Below are 15,990 nucleotides of genomic sequence, written 5' to 3'. Positions count from 1 at the left end.
TTTCAAATAAATGTCAAAAGAAAAAAGAAAAGAAACTGCAAAAAAGATAATAATCAGTGTGAATGTTACATATGCTTCTGTCAAACCTTTAACTAGAGACAATATCAAATTTCCATTTGTCATGTTTAATTTGTTCCTCTCAAAATTTAGAATATGAAACTAACAGAAATATACTAAACTTTACATTCAGCACTGGAGAGATTACAGTTCTTAAGAGGTTTTGCTGTGTGGGGCGTGGTGGTGCACTCCTTCAATTCCAGCACTTGGGAGGCAGAGGCAGGCAGATTTCTGAGTTCAAGTCCAGCCTGGTCTACAAAGTGAGTTCCAGGACAGTCAAGGCTCGAAAAACCAAAATAAAAATAAAAATTAAAAATTAAAAATTACAAAAAGAGGTTTTGCTGCAGTGGTAAAGACCATAATTCAATTCCAAGCATCACATGTCTCACAAGAGCCTCTTAACTCCAGTCGAAAGAATGTATCACCCTCCTCTGTGCCTCAGAAAGCATTGCACACACAAATGACGTGCACCTATATCAACCAAGAAAAGTAAACTCTTGAAATGTTTTAAGTTTTGCATTTATTAAATAATAAAACATCTAAATATATATTCAACAATAATCAGCTATAAGAGGTAATGGCTTAGTTCTTTTACATCATTATACTCCAATCCTTTGTCATTAATTACTCTAAGTTTCATAATTTGACTACTGAAATTCAAATTTCACACTTGATGTTATTCTCTTTCCACAAGTAACATTGCATTTACAATATGAGTACCTACAAGATCCTGATTAAGTCACTTATGACAATTCAATATAATATTTCAGAATATTACAGAAAGCAGTTGATTTTAAGAATGAAGTTTTCACATATCTTTAAAATTATACAAAACATGACACCCGTCTTCTAAAATGTGCTGATCAAATAACCATATTTTAAGTGAAATCAGTCTTTTCGATATTCCTTTAGATATTTGACATAGACATTTTAAAAGATACACTGAAAATATAATAAAACAGATTTCACAGTGGAAAAACTCCTCAACATGCATTTTTAAGACTACTGTATCTCTTGCATTTTGGTATAAGTAATTTAAAACTGCTTAGGTATTTTTCTTATGTTTTTTTTTTATAGATATAGTGCTTTGAAATAACTTAGAAAAACTTTATGGTAGACATAAAAAAATTGAGTGTAGAGTTGTTTTGTGTCATTTCAAATTTCTTTGTCACCATTTTTTTTTTAATCTACCCACAGAGATATTATACTTTTTCAATTTAGGGGTGGATGATTATATTTAATGTCCTAAAGTGATGTTAAACTATAGTTAATATTAATAGTATCCCCTTCCTTTGAGAAGACACAATAATGGGTTTCTATATTTTTTCTAGGAACAGAAGGTGAAGTGCTATTGTGTTTCTGATATGTTGCTATCCATTCAAGGGTTTTGTCTTTTTACACAAAAAGAGATGCTTGATGTATCATCTGTCTGCTGTAGATCTGTTAAGTATGTTTCTGGCTGCATGATTAGAACATATCTTTCCTTAAACACCTTTATCACATTAGTGATTTATATATGCTTTATATACTAAATAATTTCTATAAACTTTTTGAATAAAACATGAGATTGTCACAATAATAAAAACCCCTTATCCTGCAGGCATTCTTATTAAAAGCATCAAGATAACTGACTAGGACAGAATACAAATAACTATAAAATATAAATGATTATAAAACAATAACACAACTCCAATGGGAGGAGAAATTATACTGCTAAGTAAAACAGAAAGTCCTACCTATAACATATGATACTAAAACTATAAATGCAAAATATGTTAAGGGATCTTATCCACAGAAATAAATAAAAGATATATTGTACCAGAAGTAACGACAGGCTTTGGAGAGGGATTTCAGAAGAAGGTAAACAATAACTTTTCAAGCTATAATAACAAGAAAATGAAAACATATAATTTTATATATGACCACCATATTATTATAAAACAGAAGAATGCAGAAATTTTTATAGTTAATATTCAAATCCCATACAAATCTTGACCATGTCTATTAGTGAAAGGGAAGTTGAATTCTTAAGGATAAATCTGAAAGAGATGAAAGAAAACCGTGAATACTGTTAGTGAATAAACAGGTCACCACACAAAGTACCTGTTGGGAAAGTCTACAAATATACACAGATTTAAATGTAAAAGTAAAAGAAATTCAAAATAATATTCAGCAGTTAATACAGAATTAACAGAAAACACCCTCCTTCACTCATTTCTTAATAAGAGTTTATCAGTAAACCAAGTATCCTTTACTTCAATTTCACAGAAACATTCCATTTAACTTTACACTAGGGGATATTACTGAGAAGAAAGGAGATGAGCAAATTAACTGTATCTTTATTCAAATGAATGTAGACATGTGTGACCTGGACAATTTCATCTAATTCTGAATGAAATACAAACATTGTAGGCTAACGACTATAATTTTTTTTTACATTAAATTTAAAATCCATCCCTCAAAGGTACACTCAAAACAAACAGCAAAAAAAAAATATTTTTTAACACTTAATTGTCATGGTAGTCAAAAACAGATAATACCCAACTAAAAACTTTTATGGAAAATAAAAGATAATTATTAGATTATTAATCTGTGGATTTTCTATAGTAGACCAGCAGTCATAAAGCCCTTCGTTAAATACAGAAAAGGTGTGAAATTAACAAGAATATGTAAAGAAGGAGTTTATTTAAGAAAGCCCTATGATTACTTTATTTCCCATTCTATGTATGATCGAAGCATCTATACTTCGGTTTTCCTTCTTCCTAAGCTGTATATGGGTACTCTGAGCTTTTGGGTTAAAATCCACTCATCAGTGAGTACATACCATGTGTGTTCTTTTGTGTTTGGGTTACCTCACTCAGGATGATATTTTCTAGTTCATCCATTTCCCTGCAAATTTTATGAAGTCATTGTTTTTAACAGTAGAGTAGTACTCCATTGTGTAAATGTATCCCATTTTCTGTATTCATTCCTCTGTTGAAGAACATCTGGGTTCTTTCCAGCTTCACTGGAGCTAGAGGGCAAAAGGGACTTAGGAATGAAAAAGGAGAGAGAGGGGGAAAAGGAGGGTTAGGAACAGGTATTAGAAGGGACAGGAGAGAAGTATAGAGTATCAGGAAACTGAATAGAAACATAGAGCAGAGGGGCATGGGGAACTAGGGTAGCCACTAGAACGTCCCAGACTCCAGGGAAGTGAGATGTTTTTAACCTAAATACCCAAATAAGGGAAGAAACAACCTGTAGAGACCACTTCCAGTAAATAGGCACAGCCCCTAGTTGAGGGATGGGGTCACACACACAGCCCAAAAAATTTAACCCAGAAATGTTCCTGTCCAAAGAAAAGACAAGAACAAAAAATGGAACAGAGACTGAAAGAAAGGCCATCGGGACTGCCCCACCTAGGGATCCATTTATATGCATATACCTACCCCCCCACACACTATTGCAGGCCAATAAGTGTTTGCTGGCAGGAGCTTGGTATGGCTGATCCCTGAGAGGCTCTACCAGCACCTGACCAATATGGATGCAGATATTCAAAGCCAACCATCTGACTGAGCCCAGAGCCCCCAGTGGAAGAAATAGGGAAAGGAATGAAGGAGCTGAAGTGGATTGCAACTACATAAAAAGAACAATTTCAACTAACCACCAACCAAAGAGTATACACGGAGGGAGCCAGGTCTCCAGATACATATATATATAGCAGAAGAAGGTCTTATCTGACATCAATGGGAGGGGACAGAGTCTTGATGCTCCAGGGTAGGGGGATGCTAGAAGCAGGAGTGGGTGAATAAGTGGAGTAGCAAGCGCATAGAGCCAAAGGGGAGGGAGGAGGGGATGAGATGTGGAAGTTGGTGGAGGGGTAACCAGGAAGATAAATATCATTTGAAATGTAAAAAAATAAATTATTATTAAAAATAGATAGATAGGTGATAGATAGATAGATAGATAGATAGATAGATAGATAGATAGATAGATAGAAACACTGCTATTGTAAATCAGTGTCGGGTGAAATGCAATTGACTTGCTTAGTGAGATCCTTGATTCCTATTCTAGCTCAAGCCTTTATTTCATTCTGCTCCAGTAGCAAATTTTTAAAATATACATATATAGAGAGAAAGAGATGGAGGAAAGGAAAGAGAATAAAATGAGGAGGAGGAAGGGAGGGAAAGATAAAATCAAAACTATAAAATGAACACAACATAGTAACAGAAGATTGAATGGGAAAGAGAACTGTGATTTTTTTCATGATAAAGTCTTAACCTCACCGGTAATGAGAGGACAGCAAATTAAACTACTCTTCACACTAAGAGATGGGCAGCATTTAAATCTGACAGAAAATTATTTTGACAAAGATATGGAGCATATACATTTTTATAACCCACTAGTAGGAATTTAAATGGCTACAACAATTTGAAGGATAATTTGGCAATATTTAGAAATTTGATAATGTGTATACTGTAAGAAACTTCTGCCTACAGGGTCAATCACATGCATTTACACAAGGGGCTATATAACCCTGAATTGCTTGTTAGAACAAAAAATTGCAGCAATCTACATTTCCATAATGTAAAAACATGTGCATATGAATATACTAACATAGGAATCAACCAATTCCTAAACCTCATATTTATAACTCCATTTACTGAAGCAAGAAAGACTGAATAGGCTGAGAGTATGGAACAAACCTTTTCATATCATTTTTTTTCTAGTAACTGGAGCCTGATTATTCTTTCGACTAGGATATAGCAATTAAGGTTGCCAAAGAATAGAATCTATGACTAAACCTATAAACACCTTCAGAAAGAGAACAGAAATATGCCCTGTAATATAAATCTTTAATTTCAACCACAAATTTCAATATACCAGCATAAAACAGCAACTGATGCCTTTTAAACTCAAGTATTTATAATAAAACTATAATTTTTAATATTTTAAAATTAAAACACAATTACATCATTTTCTTCTTTCTCTGTCATCCAACACCTCCCATGGGTAAATTTTTGTCTTTAAAATTCATGTCTTTTATTTTATTTGTAGAAATGATAGATAGACAGTAGATAGATGATAAATAGATGAGATATATGTTCATATATGTGTGTGAGCATGTGTGAACGTGTGTGAGCGTGTGTGTGTGTGTGTGTGTGTGTGTGTGTGTGTATGCATGCCATTGTTTTCTTATTTCAGTGTTTCCCACTTGGTATGATTGGTAGAAAGGTTTTCATTGGGAAGCTATCCTCATTTCAGGTAAGGTTCTCACTATGTAATCCCCAACACATAAATAAAAGCTATGCTGACTGGTTAAAATTTAACTCTGTTCAAGAGCTGGATTTACAGAGTAATGGCTCTGGGGATACCAGATCCCATTTGCTTTTGATTGACAGAAATCAGTTATGTCATACTGATATTCAAAGTTTTACATAAAGGAAAGCTGTTTCCTTTTATAGTGTTATTTATGATAATTCCTCAACAACTTTTGTGAAAATTCCCTGACAGGTGCCCTCCCCATCCCCAGTCTATTCTCACATGGGCTTTTCTTCTCATTTCTCTATAACTGAACAACAAATTTGATCTTTGGAATAGTTGGAGGACTGTTATTCTGAATTTATGAGTTAACTGAATATTAGCAACACACAGTTGCTTCTGCTACATATCATTTGTTATTCTGGCAAGGATACCATGAGTCCTCATAAAAAGAGAGCCATAATTAAGAGGAACATTTGTGCAATTTCTACACTGATTGGTCCAGGCACTTTAATAAAGCTAATGATGGTAGAGAGTGAAAACCCTGTTAAAGTGTGTTCTAAATTTGGAGCTGTTAAGCCCTAGAAAAAGGAAAATAGCCAAATAGGATGAAAAACATTTCATGATAGTATGTGGTAATTTTGTTGTGCATACCTTGATATGTGAATATTAAAACATTTTCTTTTCTTTATTACAATGCAGGTTCTACTTTTGACAATGACCAATAAATTTAGGTTTAGCCAGTTGTGAAGAACAAATGCTTCAAGTTAATTTAACTGTTCCTCTGTTGGGTAGCATTGTTATTTAGTTTGTACAATTTAGGAATAATCTTTGGAAAATAATAGAAGTTCATAAGCTCCCAATGTGCATGCACCTACAAATAAGAAAGTCAAGAGCTATTGGAAAGGACATAAGTTCAGACCTTTTTCAACTTTGGCCAGAAATATATATATATATATATATATATATATATATATATATATATATATATATATATAGCATATGTGAAATGAAATTGAGCCAAGAATGAGTAAAAGTTATTTTTGTGTCTAGTTGCTAGGGGAAAGGAAATAGATAAAGCTCCTACAAATGTTTCTACAGAATTCTGAATTTTTGAAGTGGTAAGAAAAATATTAATGTGCAATTGTTCCAAAACTTCTCAAAAAGAATGTGGCCACTGCTGCCTCCAAAAATGGGTTAAATAAAGCATCTGGTAGATGAAGTAATGTAGAAATGGTCTGAGATAAGAGGAGCAGATTTTGACTGGTATCTTGTCGAGGTCTCCATGAATTATGTTTTGAGTTGAATCTGTTTAATTGTGCAAATAAACCTTCCTAGGCATTGAAAGTTGCCATAACCAAGAGCACAAAGCACATTAAAGGATACACTTAGATGGATAAAGGAGATCAGTCATGGTCACACCCGTCTAAATGATTACAAGAGTTGGCAGGAAGAGATTGAAGGTCACCAGCACACTGTGCTTGGCATAACAAAACTGTGTTAACCATTGCAAAGACAACAGGAAAGCAAACCCTGCTGTGCCATAGGGGCATAAAATGGCAATCAAAGAAAACCTCCAAATAATCTTATTATTAAGAATTGCCATACATGGTAGGATAAAGACAACAGTTCCGTCTGTAACCCTCAAAGGGAAATCACCAAATAAAACCATTACTGTAAGTTAGATAAGACATCTACATAGAAGTTAGGAAACTCAAAATAAAATCCTTAGCATGCATTAATAAAACAATTGTAATTTAAATTTTCAGATTACATGGCAATTACTTTAGGACAGAAAAAATTTTAAAGTAAGAGATTTTTGGAAAAGGACAGGTGACCCCCTGTCTTAGTGTTTTATTGCTGTGAAGAGGCAAGAGACAAGAGCATAGCAATTCTATTTTTTATGATAAATTATTTATTTACATTATAAATATTATCTCTTTTCCTGGTTTCCCCTCTGCAACCCCCCTATCCCATCCTTCCTCCCACTACTAGTGTGAGGGGCCTCTCCCAACCCCCCCAAACTCCAACACTACACTAGGGCAGCAAGCCTTCACAGGCCCGAGGGCCTTTCCTCTCATTGATGCCATATAAGGCCTTCCTCTGCTACATATTCAGCTGGAGTCATGGGTCCCTCCATGTGTACTCTTTGATTAGTGGTTTAGTGCCTGGAATCACTGGAGGGTCTGGTTGTTCTTCCTGTGGGGTTGCAAGCCCCTTCAGTTCCTTCAGTCCTTTCTCTAACTCCTCCATTGGGGGTTCCATGCTCAGTCTAATGGTTGGCTGTGAGCTTCTGCCACTGTATTTGCCAGGCTCTGGCAGAGCCTCTCAGGAGACAGAAAAATCAGGATCCTGTCAGAAAGCACTTCTTGGCATCCACAATAGTGTCTGGGTTTGGTGACTGTAGTAGGAATGGATCCACAGGTGGGGCAGTCTCTGGATGGTCTTTCCTTCAGTCTATGCTCCACACTTTGTCCCCATATTTCCTTTAGACAGGAGAAATTCTGGGTTAAAAACTTGGAGATAATTTGGTGGCCCCATCCCCCAACTGGGGGCCTTGCCTAACCTCTGGATATTGTATCTACAAGTTCTCCCAGAAATGCCTTTGTTGAGCATTTCAGCTAATTTCTCCCAGTTTGGGTCCTGGAAGCCTCTTGCTTTCCTGGCATCTGGGAAATTTATATAGTACTACATGAGAATCCAACTATACAACTCCTGGGCATATACCCAAAAGATGCTTCAACATATAACAAGGACACATGTGCTAGTATGTTCTTATCAACCTTGTTTATAAACAGAAACTGGAAAGAACTGAGATGTATTTCAACATAATGGATACAGAAAATGTGGTACATTTACATAATGGAGTACTATTCAGCTTTTAAAAACAATGAATTCATGAAAGTCTTAAGCAAGTGGATGGAACTAGAAAATATTATCCCGAGTGTGATAACCCAGTTAAAAAAAAAAACACACATGGTATGTACTCACTGATAAGTAGATATTAGCCCCAAAACTCAGACTACCCATGATGCAATTCATAGACCATATGAAGCTCAAGAAGGAAAACCAAAGTGTGCATGATTCAGTTCTTCTTAGAAGAAGGGGACAAAATACAGGAGGTAAAGATACAATCTCCAATACACAAGAAAATCAAGAAGAAGGAAGACCAACATGTGGATACTTCATTCCTCCCTAAAACAGGGAATAAAATACCCATGGAAGGAGTTGCAGAGACAAAGTTTGGAGCTAAGATGAAAGGATGGACTATCAAGAGACTGCCCCACCTGGGGGTCAATCCCATAATCAGCCACCAAATGCAGACGCTATTGCATATGCCAGCAAGATTTCGCTGAAAGGACCCTGATATAGCTGTCTCTTGTGAGGCTATGCCAGTGCCTGGCAAATACAGAAGTGGGTGCTCACAGTCATTTATAGGATGGAACACAGGGCACCCAATAGAGGATCTAGAGAAATTACCCAAGGAACAGAAGGGTTCTGCAACCCTATAGGTGGAACAACAATATGAACTAATCCGTACACCCAGAACTCATGTTTCTAGCTGTATAGATAGCAGAAGATGGCCATCATTGGGAAGAGAGTCCTCTTGGTCTTGCAAACTTTATATGCCCCATACAGGGGAATGCCAGGGCCAAGATGTGGGAGTGGGTGGGTAGGGGAGCAGTGAGGGGGGAGAGTATAGGGAACATTCAGGATAGCATTTGAAATGTAAATGAAGAAGATATCTAATAAAATAATTTTTAAAAATACAGGAGGTAGAGTGTGGAAGGGACTTGGGAGGAAGAAGAGGGGAAAGTGGGTCAGCATCAGGTATGAGATGAGATGGGACTAAGGAACCATCAGACTTAAATTTTCAGAGTGGTTGAGGCAGCTTGCAGTACCACCGTCAATGGAGGAGTGTTCCTGTTTCTCTACATCCTGGCCAGCTTCTGCTGTCACCTGAGTTTTTTAACTTAGCCATTCTGATTAGTGTGAGGTGGAATCACAGGGTCATTTTGATTTGCATTTCCCTGATGACTAAGGATGTTGAACATTTCTTTAAGTGCTTCTAGGCCATTCAATATTCTTCATTAAGAATTATTTGCTCAGCTCTGTGTCCTAGTTTTAATAGGGTTATTTGATTCTTTGGAGTCTAACTTCTTGAATTTTTTGTATATATTAGCCCTCTATTGGATATAGGGTTCATAAGATCTTTTCCCAATCTGTTGGTTGCCATTTTGTCCTATTGACAGTGTCCTTACTGAAGATTTTTCAACTTTATGAGGTCCTATTTGTCAGTTGTTGATCTTAGAGCATAAACCATTGATGTTCTGTTCAGGAACTTCTCCCGTTTCCATGTATTCAAGGCTCTTCCATACTTTCTCTTCTATTAGTTTCAGTGTATCTGGTTTGATGTGGAGGTCCTTTATCCATGTAGACTTGAGCTTTGTACAAAGAGATAAAAATGGATCAATTTTCATTCTCCTACATGATGACCATCAGTTGAGCGAGCACCATTTGTTGAAAAAACTCTTTTTTCCACTGGATGGTTTTAGCTCCTTTGTCAAAGATCAAGTAACTGTAGGTCTGTGGGTTCATTTCTGGCTTTTCAATTGATCTACTTGCCTGTCTCTGCACCAATACCATGCATTTTTTGTTTTGTTTTGTTTTGTTTTGTTTTTTTCTGATTTCTCTGTAATACAGCTTGAGGCCAGGGATGGCGATTCCCCTAGTTCTTTTATTGTTGATAATAGTTTTCGATATCCTGGGTTTTTGATTATTCCAAATGAACTTGCAAATTGCTCTTTTTAACTCTATGAGGAACTGAGTTGGACTTTTGATGGGCAATGCATTGAATCTGTAGATAGCTTTTGGCAAGAAGGCCATTTTTATTATATTAATCCTGCCAATCCTTGAGCATGGAAGATATCTTTCCATCTGTTGATCTCTGATGTTAGCTGATCTGGCTTTCTGTAACTGTAGTTTGTCCCTTCTGTGAGCCTGTGAGCCTGTGATCTTAGGTGTGTCAGCACTCCTGGTAGTCTAGCTCTCTCTGGGTGGGATTTGGATGTAAAGAGCTGTGGCACAGGGTAAGCTCTGTGGTACAGATGTAAATGAGAAGCAGCCACAATCATTCATATAAATTAAAGCATTTATTTAGGGCTGGCTTAAAAAAATATAAAATGAAATTAGTGCAACTTCAAAAGTCCTCATAGTTTTAAAAGTTCAGAATTTCAAGTGTCTTCTGAGATTCATGTAGTCTATTAACTATAATGCCCTATAACATCTAAATCATAAAAAGAGAGATCACATACTTAAAACATACAATGACACAAGTTCTAAAACTTAGGAAATAAAACAGAGTAAGGAAATACTAGACCAAAACAATACCAAAAAACAGCTGGAAAACTTCAAACTTGACATGTCCATATATGATTTCAAAGTGTTCTTCAGATCTCTAAATCCTTTCAGCTTTGTTATTTGTGGCATTTATTTCTCTTCAGCTGGCTGTACTCCCTGTTAGCAGCATTTCTTGGCAGATATCCCACAGCTCTGACATCTCTAGCCTCTTGGGGACTTTAAGACCATCTTGACTTAAAGGTCAGAACCATGCTGGGAAGTGGTGGTGGTTGCCTTTAATTCCAGCACTTGGGAGGCAGAGACAAGTGGATTTCTGAGTTTGAGGCCAGCCTGGTCTACAGAGTGAGTTCCAGGACAGCCAGGGCTACACAGAGAACCCCTGTATTGAAAAACAAACAAACAAACAAACAAAAAACAACCAAACAAACAAACAAACAAACAACAACAACAAAAAAGTCAGAACAATGTGTGGGAAGCTGCCATGTGCTGCTGCTCCCTGGGTCTGAACAATTCCCCTCATTCAATTACATCTTCACCAGCTTTCTACTTTTCAATGATTTCCTTAACTGCCTAAGACTGGCTGTCCTGCAACTTGCTCTGTACACTAGGCTGGCTAAAAGATTTGTTGCATTGTTCTCGGTACCTCTTTTTGTTATAGATCTTTATAAGCATGCCCATTAATAACCACAGGAGAGAGTCCACAATAGGCTGTTTGGAAATCTACTGTTCAAATGTGATTAATTCAAAATTCTTTAACTTATCCTCAGGCAGATTTTTTTTCAACAAGAGCAATAAGCAGGAACACTCTTCACCAAAAATATCACAAGAATGATCTCTAGATACATCCATTTGCCCAAGAATTTCATAAATTCATTGTTTTTAATAGCTGAGTAGTACTCCATTGTGTAAATGTACCACAAGTGGATGCTCACAGCCAGCTATTGGATGGAACACAGGGTCGCCAATGGAGGAGCTAGAGAAAGTACCCAAGGAGCTGAAGGGGGCGTAGTCCCATAGGAGGAACAACAATATGAACTAACCAGTACCCCCTGAGTTTGTGTCTCTAGCTGCATATGAAGCAGAAGATGGCCTAATCAGCCATCATTGGGTAGAGAGGCCCCTTGGTCTTGCAAACTTTATATGACCCAGCACAAGGCAAGGCCTGGGCCAAGTAGTGGGAGTGGGTGGGTAGGGGAGCAGAGGTGGGGGGAGGGTATAGGAAACTTTCGGGATAGCATTTGAAATGTAAATAAAGAAAATAATAATAATAATAATAATAATAATAATAATAATAAAAAAGAATGATCTCTAGAGAGCATACTAAAATTCTTTTCTTCTAAAACTTTTTGAGACAGACCCCCACAGTTCAAATCACCCTCACCACTACTATCTTCAAAGTTTCCACTAGGAATTCTACTACCTATTAAGCAGTGTTTAAGGCATTCCACTGTTTTCCTACCCAAAGTACCAAAATTCATAGTTATCTGAAAAAAGGGAAGGTCAGGCCTATCACAGTAATAACTCAGTCTTTGATACAAACTTCTGTATTAGAGTTTTATTGCTGTGAAGAAACATAATGACAATGGCAACTCTTATAAAGGAAAACATTTAATTGAAACTAGTTTAACATTTCAGAGGTTTATTCCATTATCATTATGGCAGGAAACAGGACAGCATGTAGGAAGACAGGCATGGTGCTGGAAAACAAACTTAGAGTTCTACATCTTTTTCCACAGGCAGCAGAAGGAGAACACTGGGCATATCTTGAGCAGAAGAGAACTTAAAGTCATCCTCTCTAAAAATGCCACACCTACTTGAACAAGACAATACCTCCTCCAGGTCATACCTTTTAATAGTGCAACTTATTTTGGGCCAAATATTCAACTCATTTCCAAGGTGGCCATACCTCTTAAAACAATTATACCCAATGTCCTAACCATATGTCATCCAAAATATTGCTAAACTATAGCAAAGGTCCAAAGAAATTGAACCTAGCAATATGTGTCTTTTGAGTTGCAGCTATATTTTACTCATCCATTATAATAGTTGATCTTGATTGTAAAATATTGGAATGTAGAATCATTGTGGAAATGAAGCTTTGTGAATGCTTGTGAGGGTTTATATATATATTGTTACTTGAAATAGGAATAACTCCTTAACATTAAGTGGCAGTGTTCTACAGGCTGAGCTCCATGGTAAACACAAAGGAGAAGCAGAGATGAACAGGGATATCATCCCTGTTTGGTTCTCTGCTTCCTGACTGCAGATGCAAGCTGCTGTAACTGTGACTGCTAAGTGGATGCAAAGCACTTCCATAGTGTGAGCAAAACCACATCATCCTGTCCTTAATTGTTATTGTCAAATATTTCATCAGAACACTGAGAAGAGGAGTTACTGTGTATCCATGTTTCAGTATTTACCTGCTACTACATCCACTCCAGTGAAGTCTGCTAGACAAGTTTCAAAACCTGGAAACAGTCAAGAGGCAAAGAGTTTCATGGAAACTTAACCTCCTGGAACCTTGGCATTCCCATAGCACATACATGTAAAACCTGTCCTGCATTACTCTGGTGTATGAATCCCTGTGCTCTCTTTCAGTATTGTTTTATTATAAGTGACTTTAAGGATTGATTTTGACATATAACTAAGCCTTCTCCAGTGCCTCAATGTCCTAGGCAGTCTTTGATGCTGACCCTTTAGCTTGGAATTCAGTAAAAGTGTTACTTATTCAGTAACATTCAAATTTATTTTAGTGGAGACAGTGAAACTAATTAGGCATTACAATTTACTTGAATACAGCTAGAAAAGCTCAGGGCTAGTCTTACATAGTAATTACTTAGGACAATAGCCAAGTCACACCCAAACACAGGAATACACAATGGCCTAGGAAATAAGTGAGTTGTAGTATTATTCATGAAAGGGTTAATAGAATGGAATTCCCCTAGTGTAGGTTTTTCACTAGACCCAGAGGAATAGCATAACCAGATATTTACTAAAGGACCCCTCATGGTGGGTTTAACAATAGACTAGCATTGTATCATAGCATTCACCTGTCTCCTGTGTTTAGGTGATCTTAATTAAGGGTTGTTCCTATTCTCAGTTGTAAACATAGCCTGGCTCCTGCTCTCTTTTTATGTATGCATTTTCTTTGTTTTGTGTTAAGAACCAGTGTAGCCTGGAAAATGTATTCACCTGGCTTTCTTGTTTTTCTTCTGTATTAAAAGTCTTGTGTTTACTTGGAAAAAGTACATCCAGCTACAGCACTCCCTTGTGTGCATGTCTGTTTGTCACCTTCTTCGTCACCAACTCCATGCCCGCCCGTAATGGGAACCCCAAAGTTTTTTTTTCCACAGATTGAGGGAGGCTGACTGGGGCCGGTCCGTGGCAACCTGCCATCCCTTCCACAATGTGACTGAAAGAAATCCTAGATCACCCGAAAGTCTCAAATGGAATTTTTCTTTGGTCTGACAATGATGTATCTCAGGTATATGGATTTTCTTTATTCTTCCCAGAGAATGTCATCAAGCAAGGTTGCAGTAAATATCAATTCTACCTATATACGTTTCAATGAATCTTCTAAAGATGCATTGATAAGGATCCAGTAGATAATCATTAACATTATAAAATATGTTGCAAGGTATTCACGAGAGTTTGGGATTTAAAGGCACATGGTCTCCGACAAAACAGCTCCTCAATCTGGGAGAGCTTGGATGTCACATTACTGTGTATGATGATATTCCAGGGCTAACTCTTTTATCACTTTGTTTCATCACTATCTTTATCACCATTATCAATATTATCCATTTGCTAAGACAATTGAGTTAATTTATCATTTAAAATACATTAGCCCTGTCTTTAGGTAGGTTTGGACAGGTGAACCTTTGAGAATACTCTTGATAATGATACTCAGTTCGAGATCAACTTTATTTTTGCTGTAGCAGGAATAACTTTCAGGGACTGCTTTCTGCCTGTTAACAGTATTTTGTTTTGTTTTGTTTATTAAAATTTAGAGGTATCATAGCTAGGGTTGCAGAGTTTCAGGTTAGAGACAAGTTTCTGAATTGACTCAGAGATTCATACAGAGTTGACAGGTAATGGGAAAATAAATAGCTTGAGAATTATCTGCATGTGCAATTATATCAAGAACTGTGGCATCTAAAATAGAACACTTAAACAAACTTGGAGAATAGGAAGCAAAGAAGGTGAGACTTTCCAACATGAAGAGAACTGTAACATCAAAAATGTATTCTTCTGTAATGATAAATCATCTGTAATAGACACTGATTTGTAGGAGAAATATCCAGTTAAGGCTACATCACCTCATCCTAAAGAAGGAAATGTTCCATGAGATGGTGAGAGGCAACAGGCATCAACAACTGCACTGCATGCACAGCTTGCCATTGCCCAAAGCCTCAAGTCCTCTGAAATTCTGATTAATCTGAGAAAGTTTTGTATGTTATATTGAGGGTATGTACAACTAATATCAATTCATTTCCTACATAACTACATAACTTTTTTGATAATTGCAGCTATCCTAATTTTCTTTCTTAAAACTTTAAACTCTGTGATGATGTTTGCAACTTTTACTTCATTTTTTCCAATAAAATATGTAGCATGAATTTAATTGATATTTTATCTAATATTCTTTAATTATGGATAAAATTTATGTGATTTATCTTTCAGTTTAGTGGTAATATTTCAGGAAATTTGTTTTTAAATAAAGAAATAGATAAATGAATAGTAAGTGATTTTCACCTGTTTTCACAATTTAGGTATATTCATTTACTTAATTGAATTTAAGCTATTTAATATAGATTCTCATTTAGGTGAAGCAAGTAATTCATTACTGTAGTAAATAAAATTGCAGGCTGTATTAACTTATTTGAATTGTGTGACCAAATCTCTTAAGCTGACTCACAAGAAATAGACATATATTTCTTTCAATTCTCAACTGAGAATTTTAAGATCAAGACACAGAGATCCCCTAAGGACATTGAAAGGCACAGATAACTCCGCCATGGTTCATAAAAATAGCAGAATTAGCTATGAAGTTGTAAAAAAAATATATGGTTAGTAGGATTACCATGACACAAGGAACTGTACTAAAATGTAGCAGCATTAGAAAGATGGAGAACCACTGACTTAAAGGCTACATTTGCACTGAACTTCATAGAATGGATTAAGATAGCCAACTATTCAGGCATTCTTTTATAAATATTCTAATCCATTTGTGAGGCCAGAGGCATTATAACTTCTCATAGATTCTCTAATCACATTGGTATTTAGATTTTATTATATGAAACATAAAGGGACAAATTCAGATCATAGAAA

This window comes from Mus pahari, chromosome 15 (assembly GCF_900095145.1).
Source record: "Mus pahari chromosome 15, PAHARI_EIJ_v1.1, whole genome shotgun sequence".
NCBI lineage: Eukaryota > Metazoa > Chordata > Mammalia > Rodentia > Muridae > Mus > Mus pahari.
The sequence above is the reverse complement of the archived record's forward strand: the minus strand, read 5'-3'. Positions refer to the sequence as shown.